This window comes from Tuber melanosporum, assembly GCF_000151645.1.
Source record: "Tuber melanosporum whole genome shotgun sequence assembly, scaffold_17, strain Mel28".
In the NCBI taxonomy this organism is placed as follows: Eukaryota; Fungi; Ascomycota; class Pezizomycetes; order Pezizales; family Tuberaceae; genus Tuber; species Tuber melanosporum.
In genome coordinates this window covers 913,164-925,336 of record NW_003298830.1, presented here as the reverse complement: position 1 = coordinate 925,336, position 12,173 = coordinate 913,164, and positions in this window count along the sequence as shown.

Genomic DNA, 12,173 nt, shown 5'->3' with positions numbered 1-12,173 from the left:
ATGACCGAGACAATGGTTTCATTGTTGTATACTCATAAGAGTCCACCATATAGTGGTCGTGAATCGATTATGGGAGGAGAGGATAGCAGGGCTGACTGTGGGGGGTGTAAATAGGATATTGCATCCATGTAGGCTGCTGCTTGTTCGAGTTCTTCAAGACCTTAGTATCGTGTTAGAGCAGGATTAAGGATATGAGGAGATTGGGTTGACTCATTTTCATCGATCATCTCTTCTTCTCCTTCTGCGGTGTTGAAGCTGGTGTCTTTGGAATCATCAGCAGGCATATAGTATAGTCGCTGGTATCTGTTTCCGAACTTAATCTCAGTCTGGTGAAAAGGGCAGGTGTGGTGGTAATAGTGGGACCAGTGGAGTCTGCTTTGTTCAAGCTCGTGAGGAGGTGTGCTGTGGAGCATGCAATTGTCTTTCAATTCTTCGTCAATGTCTTTTCTGCGTTCCGTTCTGGCAGCGCTATACATGGTGTAAGAGAAGGGATTGGAGGGAGCGGCAGAGCTGGCGGTAGCCATCGATGGTTCTTGTTCATAGGAGGTGTCGTCAGGGCTGTCCTCGCTTTGTCTTGTGTGGTTATGAACAAGAGGAGGATCTGTGAGATCTTGATTCTCATATAGGCGGGAGAGAGCATCAGCTAAATAGTTTGTTCTTCCAGGGGTATAGATGATTTTTGCATCGTATTTGCTGATTTCACCTATCCATCTTGTTCTTCTCCTTCCGGGTATCCTTTCTGTTTTAAGGTTAGTGAGAGGTTGGTGGTCGGTAACAATAGTGAAAGTATTGCCCATCAGGATGTGGTTGAAAGCGGCGAGAGCATCAATCACAGCAAGGGCTTCCTTGTCTGTTGTTCCATAGTTCATCTGTGAGTTAGTGAACTTCCTGCCGTGTAATGCCGCCGGTCTTGCTGTTTCATGGGAGGCCCCTTGCCCAACCCATGCTCCAACTCCAACATCCGATGCATCTGTAATAAGCCATATCGGTTCTGGTTTGCTATAGTCGATAGGTTGAATAACGTTGGCGTTTTTAATCAATTTCTTGATGTTGGTAAAGGCTTGGTCATGAGTGTGGGTCCAGACAAATTCTGCATTGCCGGTAAGGTCTGTAAGCGGCGCTGTCACAGTGGCGTGGTGTGGGAGGAACTTGGAAATATAGTTGACTAGTCCTAGGAATCGCATGAGTTCCTTTTGATTCCGGGGTGTCGACCATTCCGTTAAACAGGCTATTTTTCCAGTGGCTGCATGTATTCCTTCATCATCTATAACATGTCCTAGTATATCAAGTTTATCGGCAAACAGAATTGATTTGTTTCTGCTAGCGTAGAATTTAGCTTCCCTTAGTTTGGTACAAACCAATCCTATATGGTAGGTATGTTCTATTTCGGTGTTCGAGAAGATGAGAATATCATCAATGTAGACCCAAACAAAATGGTGGAGGTATTCGCTTAGGAGGTTCTCCATAATTCACATAAAGGTGGCGGGCGCATTCATATCACCTTGTAACATAACTCAGCTAATGAAACTTCCGAAGGGTGTTTTGAAACTGTTATAGCGTTTGCTTTCTGGGTCTAACCTTGTTTGGAAGTAGGCATCACTTATGTCAATCTTACTTCGGAATCTAGCCCGTCCAACTGCATTTAGAATCTGGGTTTGGTTTGGGATAGCAGAGTTGTCCATAACCGTGTTTTCATTCCGTAGCTTGAGGTCAACCAATGGGCGGATTCTTTTGCCATCTGCTTTGGATTGAACAAACATAGGAGCGGCACCTGGGGCTTCTGCTCGGTAGATAACTCCTCTTCTTTGTTGTTGGTTGATCCAATCACAAAGTGGACTTTTGTATGCGTCAGGAATAGAGTAGGTGGATTAGTTCTTGAGATTAGAGGGGTCTCGGAGGCGAATGTGGTGGTTCACCTCTCTCATAGGCGGTAGTTCATCGGGTATTTGATCAGTGAAAACATCAGTGTATTCATCCAATAGTTGTAGGGCAGTTGCTTTACAGACTGCGGCTCGGTACTCTCCGCTTGTTGGCTTGCATGTGACTCTGACCTTCTGATCTGGGAAATCGATGGTTGATTCCCCACACCTGATTATAGCCTTGTGGCGGTTCAGGAATGGCATACCTATTAGGGCATCGTATTTGGCTAAATTTCCAAACAGTATTTCCTGGGAGGGTAGGACTGCAGAACCAAGTCGAATAGTCGCACTACAGGTTTTATGACTTGTGGATCGTGATCCCTTTACTGCCATATTGCCTGGTATAGATTGGTTAAGGTCTCGAGTTGGGAGTCCATGGACAGAGACAAAGGCATTACTGATCATATCTCTTCCAATTGCACCAGTGTCGAATAGGACTCAGGCCTTTTTGCCATTGATCAGGATAGTACCTTCCAGGGCAGTGTGTGCTTTGAATGTAGCCGGAGGTCGGACACTGTTGCATTCCACATCGATATATCCGATATGGATTTCTTCATATTCGATGGATTGGGTATTATTGCTTTCAACATTGTTGGCTGATGCCTCTTGGTTAATTGCCTTTCCTTTCCCTTTCTTCGTAGGACAGTTCCTTGCCATGTGTCCTGTTTTTCCACATTCAAAACATTCTCTCTTTTGCCGTCTTGATTCTTTGGAGGATTTTGTTTTCTTCCTGAAAACCCGTGGGGTATCATCTTCAGAGTTGCTAGAGGCTTTGTGCCGTGGCTGGCTGTTCCTATTAGAGGGTGTCTGTGTTTTGTAGGCCTTGGTCTCATGGAGAATGGCATCCTTTCATTCCACTCTTGCAATTATTACTGCAATATCATCGCCATCCTCCTCGAGTGGTTCTACTTCTCGCCGGAGGGTAGGGTGCATAGCGTCGTAGAATTATCGCTTCAGGATGTATTTGGAGATGCTTCCTCTCTCCATTCAGTCCTTATACATCATCAGGTCCGTAGCCACATCGGTAATTCGCTTGACATGTGTTCCATTAACTTGCTGGAGCTGGTTGAATTTGTTGTATAGGAGGTCGTTGGTTATAGAAGATTGGAATTGTCCTTTCAGGTAATTGAGAACTGTAGTTCCTCTTAATCTTACATTTCCGCCGAAATCCTTATAGCATTGGTGGTATGCGTCGGTTGCCTTTCCTTCGCACAATGATCCAATGATAAGTCCGGTTGTAGGGTCTTCCACATCTTTTCCTTGTAAGAGTAGGAAGTGTGAGAGTTCCGTTGCCCATTGGTCAAAAGCTTCAGGTTTGAGGTCTTTTCCTTCTCCTGTGAATTTCGCTGGGAGGTAGAGTTTAAACTTGGGGAGTTCAAATGCTGTGGGTACCTCCTCTTCTTCAGGCCTAGCCTGAGATTTTCCTCCTCTAGAAGGTCCTCCTCCTGTGCTAGCCATATCTGATTCGCTACTGGATTCGGGGTCGATTGGAGGTTCAAAGGAAGGCTTCTTTGCTGGAGTAGAAGGGAATTCTCCTGGAGGTTGTGTATCTTCCGTGTTTGCAGGATCGCCTGGCTCTTTAGCAGAGCGCCGGAGTTGTTTCTTTCTTGTAAGGTCTTGCCGTAGGATTTGCTTCCAACTCCTGGTCATCAAAGACTCTATCTTGGGTTTGAGATGAAGCCGAATGTGCTGTGATTCTGCCGCTTCTCTCCGCTAGCGTTCTGAGGTGGATATCGATAGGTTGATCAGGCCTAAATCCGGGGACAGGTTCTTAACCACTTGCTGAGGTTAAAAAAATGTAACGTGTTCGCAAGGTGCTAATCACGTTAACGATAATAGATACGATAGTTGGCAGGTGGCCTGCTCTTCCAGAGAGGAGGCGAGAGCTGAGAACTAAAGGAGGCTTCGAGGGTGTACTGAGGAACAAAGAAGTAACCGTTCAACCAAGTATATTGAAATACTGTCTGTCGAAGTCTGCCTTTTCTATCACAGAAACAGGCGGTCTTTAAATACACAAATCTGTTCATATCAAGCATGAACGAAACTAATCAAAGGTATCAATTGATACTCTTTGGTAAAACTCCTTAAGTATCAAAGCGATACTTAAAACAAAACATAAAACAAAACCAAGTATCAAACGATACTTAAAACAAACCAAGTATCAAAGCGATACTTAAAATAAAACATAAAACAAAACCAAGTATCAAACGATACTTAAAACAAACCAAGTATCAAAGCGATACTTAAAACAAAACATAAAACAAAACCAATAACCGAGTATCTGTACCGGTTACACGAAGCCTCTTGTAGGCGAGACACATAGATTGTTTGTAAAGTTATGTGGGTTATGTTGAGGTTTCTTATGGCTTATATCAGGGATTATGGAAGACCGACAGCGGAGAGTCTTTATGGAGATGTCTTTGGTCTAGAAAAGTTATTTTTTTTTCTTTTCTTTTTTTTCTTTCTTTCATATATAGAGGCGGCATAGGCATCCTGAGGTACACCAGTAAGGGGAGTGTTAGTAAGTGGTACTGGGGTTACCTCATGGGCATTAGGGTTGGAGAGCACAGTGGGCGTCATGGCTTGGCATTCATGTATTCACTTAAGTAGCAACGTTCGTAGCTAAGAAATACATTAAGTTCCCATCCTCTCTCTCCCATGCACGCACACCGGTGCTTACAGTATTACAATTAAGTTACAGGAAATTCTACCCTGACACTGGGGGATTGTAGGTTACCAGAATAAGGGAAGACTTACACTGAAACATAGGTCAGTTCATAGAACAAAACTTGAATGTTTTGTATTCATTAGCTTTTTGTAGTACATAAATTTTCATTTGAGTGATTACTTGCTAATTATATAATTAGCCAATGGAACAAGCAGTTCATGTAGGGCGATAAAGTCATGTCCGTTTCCCAGATAATAGAGTTGTCAGTTTTCTAGCACTTTGGTGCCACTATTCGGATTGCTGATAAGGGGAATTATGGCACCATAGTGCTCCAATGAATGCATCAGGCTCCGGACAAACAGGTCATTTGGGGCAACAGATTCTGTTCTTCATAATTCCTACATTCTAGTCTCATTTTCCATTACTCTAAATATATTGCTTTAATACTTTTCACACCCTCTAAGTCCGACACGAGCCGTTTGTGAGGGTCGGTGATGTTCATGAGATCCTCGCCCGATATGCTCCCCAGATTCCTACACCACTCGATTGTATGCTTTCCAAGGGACGCTGGTCACAAGATATCAATGATTCCTGAAAAAGACCCCAATACCACGTTCACCTGGCCATAGATACCCCCATCTCCATTGGGTGCTATTGGGTAGTGGGTATCCGGTTCTCTCGTGATAACGGTGGGTACGGCCAGACGACCCACGTAACCCCCGTGAGGTGAACGGCCTATGTGAATGTATCAACAGACTGTGGGCAATACACCTCTCCAAAAGGGCCACTCACAAGCTGATAATATATTCCAGGGTGAGTCTGTCGAACACCCTCTGGTTGCTTCCATGGTCCTTCTTGACCATTCGGAGAGCGGTATCTGCTCAAGACACTGTGCCAAGAGTTCGACAGACTTTTTTCCTTCACCAAAAATGGGTTGCACTCAGTAATTTCGACGAATGAGTGAAACTTCGACAGACTTAAGCTCGCACCTAAGTGCAGGAATTAACCAACATGGACTGTAAAAATATACCCTTACGGGACGACACTCTCGTCCTGCTCAAACAGTATCATAAATGAGCGGAGAACATGATAACCGCCCTCGCAAAGAACCAATGAGAAAGGAATTGTCCATGTATCCCAGATCTTCCGCACCAACTTCTGGCCCCGCTTCCATTCTTATCTAACGAGAGAATCTTTCCTAAGAGTAGAAATAATAGACAACAGAAAACTAGACTTGGAAACACCAAGCATCCTCCGGTAAAACTCACACGACTTCAAATTTCTTCTTCAAACCTCCATCATTCAATGCAACATTGAAACAATCGACCAAGATAGAATAGTCCTCCATCTATCGCCCTTTGTCTTCATCCATTTTATCGAAAAGTATCTCGATGTTTTCCGTTATCTTGGATACCCCATCATACCTCACCACTCTCCAACTATCCCCCGTTGTAATAAACCCATAAACCGTTCCACCACCGTTATTGTCCCTCATGTCTCTCATAGAGCGGAAAAACTGTTTTCTCACCACCCCCAGAGAAACGTCCTTTGCTCCGACTGTCAGCACAAACCTCCTTTCCCTCCAAGTGATATGCTCTATCACACCAAATTTCCTGATACCGCTAGTAGTGGTAGAATCTACCGGGAAGATTTTCTTTTCTCGACATAAACATAAGTTGCGGGTTGTTTTATGTTTGAATAACCGTAGCATCGGATAGATAGTAAAGAGGACCAAATTATTGATATTTGCCTCTCTCAGGTCAGGATCGGCCTCTCTCCCTAAGGGAATCCTTCCATTTCCAGGTAACCAACAAGGCCCTTGTAAACTTCCTCCTTAACCTTTGATATATCCTCCTTCCCGAAAAAAACATACTTGCCCTCCAGCATTTTCTTTACTGGAATCGAATGTATCGTTAATTCGACCTGGAATCCCTTCTTCGCTTCCGATATTGTCATCTTTGAATACGGGGTTATCCATTCGGACTTCCTCTTCTTGGTATCGGCACTCTTGTCACACATTTTATAAAGGACTCATATAATACGATGGTACCTATTGATCAATCACTTATCAGCTCGCATGCACCTGCAATAACCAAACCTAAACTCACCTTCTGACCTGCTCGTGAATGGTTCTGTTGATTTGTGCTAATAACTTTAGTCTGTTTCGATCCCGTCCTGCACGCTGAAGGACCTTAGTGGATTACATCCCAATTTCTTATATACATCATTGTCCCGTGCATTGTGGCTTGGCAGTGTACACATACTCGTATAAATTGTTTATTCACCAGCCTTCAGCTACTGTAATTCATGCAGTCTCTCGCTCATCACACTTCATACTTCGACTATCGCATGCATTTCTGTGTATTGCATGAAGTTAATTATACTAGTTTGCTATATCGCCATAAAAACTCTGCGAGAGTTCAATAATCTCTCCTGCATACGTTATTAGGGTTACATATCTGGATCCACGGGCCGTTTACTGCGAGTAGGTTGTCCTTTTATCCGGTTTTTCAAGAACCCGAGTTCTCCCTCCCCCCACACCTCCTCACTCATGGCGTTTATATATTGTTAGGATCGTATACGAGCGAGTGCAGTGTTCCCAACCGTCCGGGACGGGCTGTAGTCCCTGGCGTCCCGGCAGGGTGGGTGAGGACTGCAGGGCATGCCGTCCGTATTTGGTAAAGACGACCGTCCAAAAAGTTGACGCCCGGGCCCCGCAGGCTTAGAACAAATGGCATCTTCCGGCGGTTACCTACAGGGCCCGGCCATTACCTACAGGGCCCGGCCGTCCCCCGCCGTCACCCGTAGGATCCCGGCACATCCCGCCCCCTGAGAAACCTGAAGGGCCCGCCCGTCCGTCCTATCGGTAGTAGTCGGGACGGACGCCAAGATGCCCGTCCGTCCCGGGCATCCGCCCATGCACTGCCATCCGTCCCGTCCGCACCCGGGGACGGACGGACCGGACGCTTGGGTTCATTGAACGAGCGTTAACAGATACTATTGTAACAGGTAGTTGTTCTAGCTTCCTTGGACCCAGGTGAAGATCTTGGAAACGGAGGTAGTAGCGTTTTGGTCTTCACGTCGTTAGCACGTCTTTGATCTGGGGTTTAATTACCCCAAGTTGGTCTTCGCGACGTCTTTCTTCCGGAATTAGCACATCTGATTCCTTCTATCTGGGGTATGATATACTCTTGCTATAGGGCTACTGTGCCAATAGAACATCAGAGAATTTATTCTAACTGTAATTAGGACTCGGATATTACAATTTGGACTCATTACGGTAACCATATTCACAATGGGGGATACATTGAACCCACACCATCTTGCCGCACTGATGATCCTCATCTATAAAGGCAGACAAGATGGAGCCTCTCGTTACCTCGACCCTGCCTCGCACCATCTAGAACATGGTATAACGGATAACCTATCGACCAATATTCGTACCTTCTCCGTTCTTGATGCCTTGGCCAGCCTTTGCATTTCTGCGGGCACCTCAGAGGTACCTGCAATTGGATTACAACTTGATGCACAGGCGAAGAAGGTTCGGCTTATAATTGCTGGAAATTCAGAAATTAAACAACCGCTGCGCACCCATCTTCGTTACATATGGTCTAAGTTGCAGATACTCTCTTTGAGATATCCAGATCATATGGGACGAGGTAGCAGGGAGAATGGTAGAGGGTCCCCACCTGTCCCTGCTGAGGTTGCCGTTGATTTAAAGATTGCGCTGTTTCTTGAGCTCGATACCTTCTCCGTAAATAAGCAAATGCGCCGAGTGGAGGAGTGGAATACGACCACAAGGAATGGCAGGACATGTTATATGATAGTATGTTGGCTAAGGAGAAAGTAAGGATTGTTCTCGAAGATGGCAGTAGACACACATGTGAGAGTTTAGCTCGACTATTACAAGGTAAGCTTGACTGCATATCAATTGTTGTGGTACTGATATCGAGTACTTACTAACTTCCGCATCAACCATATATAGGTTGATATTCCACCTCTCCTGTTACATCAGCAGAAGCAAGCCCACACTGGCCCAAATCCTATGGTATCTTTGAGCCCACTCCAGCCCACGTAGAACCAGGAATAGCTGCTTGATATTGTTCATGTTTCCTCCAATGTTTTTACTTGTTTAGTGTTTTGAATCTTGCTAATATAATTTCTCCCTTAGGAAATGCACAAAGGCCCTTCCGACTGCGGAGAGCTCTGGAGAAGCTCACCTCACATTCGCGTCGCTTTGAAACGCTTGTAGCTTTTGCCAACTCTCCGCGCCTTCAACGAGCCTTCCGATACAAGTTTGGACTCTTCGCGCTCCTGGAGATCTCCAATACGATCACTCCCCTCAGGCTACCGATGCATGGAAAACTATCTTACAAGATGCATCTGGGGTACCTTATGAGGGACAGTGGGACGATGCTCTCGATCTCATTAGGCATTATAAGAAGAGCAAATTCAAGTGCGCAGTGCACTGTGGATGCAAACTGATTGCACATCTTGCAAATAAACATAGTGATCGCTGGGATAAAGTCCCAGCTTTTAGTTATATTGGCGTCTCTAAGCTCAGTTGCAGCGCCTGTCGAATATAGATTGAGTCTTTTAACGAACTTGGTGGACGCCACTTTTATACCCTGAGATCACATAGAAAGTGGTACTGGCCTTGGGGGACGGCCAAGGTTGAAGTCTCCTGGAGTAGTAAGAAGTTGAAGGAAGAATTGGAGAGCATTGTGGTCCGCAAAATCACTGCCGAATATGGTGCACAGCTGGAGTGGCGAAGAACGCTCAGTGTGTATTCGGATAACACGGGTGCGTCAATATCAGGCGTTCAGCCCCATCTCAGTGAGGCCCAAGCCAGGCTAGTCCTATCTCGATTTTCTGCCGCAAGACAGCGATTCCGGGGCAGCATGTTAGGCCTAGTGAAGTGAATTTTTACGAATATCTAAAACCTATCGGCCCCTATAAAGGGTATAATTTGGGGGATCCTATCAATGGAGCAGTCACATGGAACACTTTTTGCCTGGGTGTTGTTTGGGAATCGTTACTTGACGAAATCTCTACTAGTCAGATTAATGAGTTGAAAATTTAACGCTCCTTTTGGTTTTCTCTTCCATTATCTCACTTTTTCGTTCCTTTTCGTTCCTTTTCCTATTTCTCCTTCGTTTACCTTTTACCATTGTTCACCATCCCTCTCCTTTTGATACCTTTGACTTTTTTTTATTTTTCCTCTTTCTCCCCTCCACCGGTGAGTCGGGTAACATGGACTAGTTTATGGCGGCAGATGGAAAACACAGATCAGTCAATGAGGTAACCTATTATGACCTTTCCGCAGCAGGGAGTAGTCTTGTGATTCCCAAACGTGACTGAGGTGTATCCCAGTATGTCTCCAGGTATTGTTTTCTCCTTGGATCCAGCGTGGATGCATTAAAATAGTCTACTTCACGTCGCGAACTCGATCGGGCCCAATGTCCTCCCGGCAATCTGCGTACCATTTGAGGTAAAATAACAACATTGGCAAAATTCCTGTGGTGTCTGAAAACTCGAAGCCACTTTTCCTTCCATTGAACTTGAAAACTCTTCCCTTCAAAGTAGGCTTCGATTTTGTACAGCCACTCGTCATAAGTGTTCGTGAAAGCTTAGTCAGCAGCCTCGCCAAAAAAAAAAAAAAAAAAGGCCAGATTGCGACCGGTGATCGTGGCGCCCGTTCAACTCAATGCCTCTACCAAAACCCCCCGTTCTATAATTCAACCATGGTTTACCGATCCAGATATGCCAAACCTGCTGCAAAAAATAAGCCTCCTCCAAAGACCTCCAGAAGAGAAATGACCAATATTGAAAAAGGTATGATTATTGCCTGTTTCTATTGTCTTCGCAACATCACCCTAGTGGCTCAAATTATTGGCCGGCCCTGGACAACTGTCACGAACATGGCTTAGCATGAAAAAGGTTTTCACGTGACACATGGTTATGAGTCACAGGTATGTTATTGTTTCACACATATGACTCATTCGAGTCATATGATTTGTTATGTGTGGGATTTGTGATGCTTTCGCACATGGCTCAAATATGAGTCATGGGACGTGCACCTGATGAGTATGCCTTGCAAGTGTGCCTTGTGGGTAAGCCTTGTGCATATGATTTATGTTCCACACATGACCTCATTATGAGGTCATGGGTTTCACGCATATGACTCAGTCGAGTCATATGACTTGTTTATTATGTTATGATTGGTTTATGAGTTTGTGCACATAATCTCGCTATGAGGTCATGGGTTTTGAGCAGGTGACCACTTTGGTCACATGATTAGTTTGTTATGATTTGGTTTCGCACATGTGACCACTTTGGGTCACATGACGATGGGCAGGAAGAACACTATATAAGGAGGACAATGCAGCCGAGAAGGATAGGTTCTTCATGCTTTATTCTAAGTACTTTTCCTACTTATTACTTTAATGAATATAAAACACCTTTACGATCTTTATCTTTATTGCAACAGTATCATTACGCCAAGGAAAGCTCTTCATAAAGAAGAGTTAGAGAAAGCTTACGTTCCCGATAGAAGCCAGAAGTCTTGTACTATCGGTAACGTAGGCAGGAGCCTAGTACTATCGTAGGACTAAGGAAAGAAACAGAAGAAGAAGATAAGTATCGTTCCCCATCGCCAAGAACTAACCATCCAAGAAGGGATCGTTACAACAACAATTAAAAGCTTCCTTGCTCGAGCATGTGAATGGCAATCACTGGGTAATATTTCTCATCCTGATTGCCCTGGCCTCCTTACTCAGTGACAGTGTCGCACAATTGTTCAAGCAGCCAAATCAAATCAAAAATTGATAAGAGTGGACTTCCAGGATAAATTGCACCCGGCATATCACTTTCTACAGATAGCAAAAAAAAACTCGGAGTTTTGTACTACACTGACAGCCTGTACCACCATGACTACTCCCAGGCTGAGTGATAAGATATGATTTCAGTTAACTAACTTGCAATAGTGGATAGAGTACTCAGAGAAGCCAATATCAAAAAATGGCTAGCCAAATCAAGATCCAGACTCAAACCTGAGCATGTTGCTAAGAGATGGAAATGGGTAACAGCTCATAAAGATTGGACTGCTGAGAATTTGAAAAGAGTTATTTAGAGTAAAGAATTATTAGGAATACCAGAACCCGATACCTAGGAACCACCATAAGTAGGGTAACCCCACTTGGAATCAGAATCTCTGATCTCCAACACCCCCCTCCGGCTCCCTTACGGGGCCCACGCGTCATCATATATATCAATCTCAGTTGCATCCTGTGACTATATTACCACAGAATTGAAGGTGTTAGAATAACACCATATATGTCATTGCCATCCGTCCGACCGGATCCTGTTCGCAGGATATATGAGAGAGGACCTTCAGCTAGGCCTGGGAAGTGGAACAGAGTAATTCTGTCAACTACTCAGAGAGTTACTTGGCTTCAAAGACATGACACCTTTGGCATGGGCCATAAGTAACGGGACGATTTCGCACAAAGAGATGGTATCAAATGGTAAAGAATCTCTACTAGAGACCCATACATTTACATACACCAGAAGAGTCTAGAACTCCA